This window comes from Coenobita brevimanus, chromosome 2, assembly GCF_032717465.1.
Source record: "Coenobita brevimanus isolate Jiangsu-jjx chromosome 2, ASM3271746v2, whole genome shotgun sequence".
NCBI lineage: Eukaryota > Metazoa > Arthropoda > Malacostraca > Decapoda > Coenobitidae > Coenobita > Coenobita brevimanus.
The window spans coordinates 33,367,919-33,373,698 of NC_136955.1; the positions used below are offsets into that span (position 1 = coordinate 33,367,919).

Genomic DNA, 5,780 nt, shown 5'->3' on the forward strand with positions numbered 1-5,780 from the left:
GCCAAACATGTAAAACCAGTCATCTTCAACTTATCCTTACTCATCGACAGGACCATCTGGAGACCTCGGGATACCTTCACTGGAAAGAGGATGAGTTGGAGAGTCTTATGCATTTTTATTTTTTTCTTTATTATAGTTTGGCAGATATCAGGGTTTGATATAAGGGTATTTTTTCCAAAATCTTGGAAATTACCTGTAAGGAGGAGTGGGTGACGGCCGGAAACCCCCAACAGATAAGGGTTAGGGGTATAAGTCTGATGAGTGTTGCAGGTAAGGTGTATGGTAGAGTGTTAATTAAGAGAGTTAGAGAGGGTACAGAGGGAGTGATTGGTTATGAGCAGTGTGGCTATAGGGAAAGGGAGGGAATGCATGAATAAAGTGTTTGAGGTGAGACAGGTGTGTGAAAGGTATTTGGTGAAAGGTAAGGATGTGTTTGGGGCATTCATGGATTCAGAGAAAGCGTATGATAGAACTGACAGCGAGGCTTTGTGGAATGTTTTAAGATTGTATGGACTTGATGGTACATTGTTAAAAGGAGTAAAGTGTTTATATGTAAATAGTACAGCGCGAGGCTTTGTGGAATGTTTCAAGATTGTATGGACTTGATGGTACGTTGTTAAAAGGAGTAAAGTGTTTACATGTAAATAGTACAGCATGTGTAAGAGTGGGAAATACTGTGGGTGACTGGTTTCCCATGAGAGTGGGGCTGCAGCAGGGATGTGTCATGTTGCCTTGGTTGTTTAATATTTATATGGATGATGGTGTTAGGGAAGTGAATGTGAGTGTTAGGTGGAGGTTTGAGACTGGTGAATGCTGATGGTAAAGAATGGAATCTAAATGCCGATAGTAAAGAGTGGAATCTGAATCAGCTGCCGTTGCGGAGGATACTACAGTGGTGGCTGATTCAGAGAAGAGACTGAGACAGTTCACAGAAGTCTGAAAGGGTGTGTGAAAGGAGGAAATAGAGAGTAAATGAGAATAAGAGTAAGGTGATGAAGTGTACGAGGTTGGTAGACAGTTAGAGGATGAATATAGTTTAGAATGGCGAGTTGCTTGAGGAGGTAGAGTGTTTTAAGTATTTAGGATCACATGTTGCTGTGGATGGAAGAATAGATGTAGAAGTGAAGTTTAGAATTAATGAAGTAGGCAAGGTGCTGGGAGAAATGAAAAAAGTGTTTAGATGTCATTTGCTTACAATGGATGTAAAGAGAAGGCTGTATGAGGGTGTAGTGGTACCGACTGCATTATACAGTATGGGGCTGAAATGTGGAATATGGGTGTAGCCGAGAGGTAAAGTTTGAATGTAATGGTGATAAGGTGTCTGAGGAGTATGTGTGGAGTGACATGTATGGATCAAGTGAGAAATGATAAAGTACAAAAGAGAACTAGAGTTATGCGGGAGATAGCTGATCGAGTTGAGCAGAGAGTGTTGTGATGGTTTGGGCATATGGAGAGAATGGAAGAAGAGTGACTGGTGAAAATGATAAAAGGATCAGATGTGAGAGGTGTAAGGCTGAGAGGAAGACCACGAATAGGATGGATGGAGAATGTGAAGAGAGCATTAGATGCAAGAGGGACGTCTGTTGAGCAAGGAAGAGTGGCTGCCCGTGATGGGAATGACTAGAGAGAAATTGTGAATGAATAAATGGCAACGTAGCCCTGAGGGGATATCCTCCCTCATTTTGTCTGATCAGCTGATCAGGTCAGGTGTGAGTAAAGAGATGGCAGGGGTAAACCAGCTCTGCTGTTGGGCCCTGCTGTGGATGTCACTGACTGCACTGCGTAGTTGACCCTCATGCCGTGTGATGCAGTGAGGAACTGTCCCTTCTCCCCTTGGGGCTAAGATACAAATAAATGTATGTGTGTATTTACCTAATTGTATTTACCTAATTGTGATATACAGGAAATAAGCTATGCTCGTGGGGTCCCGTCTCTGTTTCTCAATAAGTCAAATTTAGCTTTAAACTCGTTTAAGTTTTTTGACCCGACAATCTCTTTGTCCAGACTATTCCACAGGTCTATACATCTATAAGGAAAACTATATTTCTTGATATCCTTCAAGCAGCTTGGTTTCTTGAGTTTCATTCTGTGTCCTCTTGTTACTCTCTTATCCCATACAAAAAGATCTTTTTTGTCAATTTTATCTACTCCCACCATGGTCCTGAACACTGCAATCATGTCTCCTCTCTTTCTCCTTTCTTCTAAGGAAGGCAAATCCAGCTTTTCCGACCTCTCTCTATACGCCAGATCTGCCAGACTGGGGACCATTTGGGTTGCTGTTCTTTGTATTCTCTCAATCTTGTTTATATCTTTCTTTTTGTGTGGGGACCACACTACTGCTGCATATTCTAACCTGGGGCGAATCATGGCCACTATCAATTTCTTCATCATTTCCTCATCCATATAATGAAAAGCTACTCTTATATTAGTCAGGAGTTTATACGTCTCTCTAACTGCCTTGTTAATGTGTTTTTCAGGTGACAAACTATCCTGGACCAGCACTCCCAAATCTTTCTCTTCTCTCGCCTTTGTGATTAACTCATTACCCATCACATAATTCAATGATGGCCTCTTGGTACTTTTACCCATTTCCAATATTTTACATTTCTTTGCATTAAATTTCATTTCCCACATCCGGATCCAATCGTGTATCCTATCCAGATCCTCCTGCAGCATTTTACAATCCTTCTCAACCTCTACCTTCCTCATGATCTTTGCATCATCAAAAAACAGACTTGCATAACTGTTCCCTCCATCTACCATATCATTTACATAAATCAGGAACATTACTGGCACCAACACTGAGCCCTGTGGGACTCCACTTGTTACTTCCCTCCATCCAGACATCCTATCCTTTATTACTGTCCTCATTTGTCTGTCTCTCAAAAAGCCTCTCATCCATTCCAGAAGGTTCCCCTTCAGTCCTCCTATGTGCTCTAGTTTCCACATTAGTCTCTTATGGGGTACCTTGTCGAAGGCCTTCTCCAAATCTAAATACACACAATCCACCCAACCATCTCTCTCCTGTAGCACATCAATCGCTCTTGAGTTAAAAACTCAACAATCTGGACACACATGACCTTCCAGTTCTAAATCCAAATTGACTATCAGCCAAAATATTCATCTCTTCCAGATATTTTATCCATCTGTCTTTCAGAATTCTTTCGAATAATTTTGCGACCATGCTGGTTAGGGACACTGGTCTATAATTCAGGGGTTCTTCCCTGTTTCCTCCCTAATAAATTGGTACCACATTTGCCCTCTTCCATTTTTGAGGCATTTTCCCCTCTTCCAGTGAATACACAATTAAACTGTGAATCTTATCCGTCAGTTGTTTTCTGCATTCCTTCAGTACCCAATTAGAGATTCCATCTGGTCCTGGGGCTTTCCTTACATCTTGAGTTTCCAGTAATTTATACACTTTATATGCTTCCACTTTTATATCTTTTATCACTACGTTTCTAGTCACTCCCTCCCCTTCCACAAACTCACTTTCATTAGTGAAAACTGACTGGAAATGTTTGTTCATTATTTCTGCTGGCATTGCTGCATCTTTATGGACCTCTCCTACTTTCAGTTTGGTAATTCCTTCCTTTTGTTTCAGTTTGCCACTGACAAATCTATAAAACAGTTTGGGTTCATCCTTAAATTTATCTATTTTACCTTTTTCAAAGTTCCTTTCTTCCTCTCTACGTATTCCTGTGTAATCATTTCTAGTTCTTTTATATTCTTCCTTTGCTCTGTTATTACCTCTTTTTCTCCAATTGTTCCACGCCTTATCCCCTCTTTTTTTGCTATCATACACCTTCTATTAAACCACTCCTTTTTTCTGTTTTCTTTCCCCTTTACTCTTGGCACAAATTTTTCCACTCCCGAATTATAGAAGCCTAGAAAAATATCCCACTTCCTCTGTATCTCTCTTGTTTCTCTGAAATTTCTCCAATCTGCATTTTCGAAAAATTTTCTCAATCCCATAAAGTTTGCTTTCCCAAAGTTGTATCCTCCTTGCCTATAAAGCTCATCTCTTGACTCCACATTCCCTGTTATCATCTGGAACTCAATGACCACATGATCATTTTTTCCAATAGGACACAGATATTCCAAGGATTCTATTACATCGGGTTCTTTGGTAAACAATAAGTCAAGTCTTGCTGGTGTGTCCTCACCTTGGAACCGTGTCTCTTCTTTGACCCATTGCGTCATCACATTGTTCATTGTAATATTTAACCCGCGCCGTCCTGGCGACGTGAATTAACACAGCAACATTGCAAGGTCCCTAATTTGCACAATTTTCAATTTTCGCGAGTGATTTCGCTAGTGATTTTTGGCACGTATACACAGAACACCTTCCTCTATTCCTCTACACGATGCCAAGCAGGAACAACGCCTTACACCGCATAACCTCTCCCCCCCCCCTTGCACGCCATTGTCTCGACAATTCACCTGTTACCAGTGACCTGGTCAATAAAGACATTCAGGGCCAGAGTGATTCCCCAATTGATGACAATGTGGAGGACAAAGTTCACATAGCATTAAAGGAAGAAACAGTCAGAAATGATGATCAGGTAATGTGGGAAAAAAGGGTCATGAATGGTGATGAGTTAGTGAGTGAAACAATGCTTATAATGCCTATATTACTGTTTGAAAACCAATATACTCTTGTACTACATATAAATTCGTACCAAGTATATAAATAAATACTGTTTATGAGTGGATAAAATAGTTACCCTCCCATAGAACTCGTTTTCTTTGGTGCCAGCCTGTTAGAAAACCTAGTCAGGTAAGGAAGTACTCGCACCTAAATCCGGTATTTTAAACCTCAGGTGAGCGATTTCTTTATGAATTTTCGATGTTTCTCACCAAAAGCAGATGTTTGAGCCAAAAAAAAAAAAAAAAAGGTCCAAAAACGTCGGGATGGGGCAGGTTAATAATGTAGTGCCCCATGAATCTTTGCTGCCTCCTCTGTGTGTGTGTGTGTGTGTGAGTAAACTTGGAGTGTGTCGTCCTAGCTCGGCTACCCCCCCTTCTTTGGGAGAAGCAGCCTAGGTACTGTATATAGACAGATAGATAGTTTTGCTATTTTACTCATAAGTTTTCTGTGTTTTTATTAGCTTCTTATTGTATAAACAGCAGTTAGGATGATGGTATACCATATATACCAATATAACCAATTTTCAGTGCCAACGGCTATACCACGTTGAGTACACCGCTTCCCGTCCGATCAGCGAAGTTAAGCAACATTGGGTCTGGTTAGTACTTGGATGGGTGACCGCCTGGGAACACCAGATGCTGTTGGCATAACGTTCTCCCTACATGTCAAGTGGGGTTGGTGGAGGATTAGTGCCCCTCCCTGTAAAACAATTAACTCTAAGCCCTTGGCCACCCTGTTTGGGATACATGGCGTCTGGCAATGAATGAAAAAAAATGAATATCTGGCCGTGGATTTTTTTTTTTTTTTTCGTGCCTCGGAAGCAGCGATCACTCATGAAACAAAGATAAAATATTTTCCAACCGTTTTCAGTTTTTTTGTAGATTTTTGTTGTTTATGCATTTTTTTTCCTGGTGTTCTGCATCAATATGGATATTTCTATGCGTGTTTTGATGTCTCAGTGTGGCAGAATGACCAGAAAACACTGCCAAAATTTGGAGGGGTACTGTATGCATTGGTATTTTTTTTTTTTTTTTTTTTTTTTTTTTGCATGGTTTTCTTGGTGTTTAGCATTACTTTGGATATTCTTATTATGTGGTTTGACATCTAAGTATGGCAGATTGACCTGAAA

At 40.5% G+C, this 5,780-nt stretch overlaps 1 non-coding gene across 1 annotated transcript; it reads left to right on the forward strand.

The window, feature by feature from the left end:
• Positions 1–5,179: 5,179 nt before the first annotated feature.
• LOC145392572 (5S ribosomal RNA) lies at positions 5,180–5,298 on the forward strand. Its single transcript, XR_013896010.1, has one exon. It is a non-coding gene; the product is annotated as a 5S ribosomal RNA (ribosomal RNA).
• The last annotated feature ends 482 nt before the right edge of the window (positions 5,299–5,780 follow it).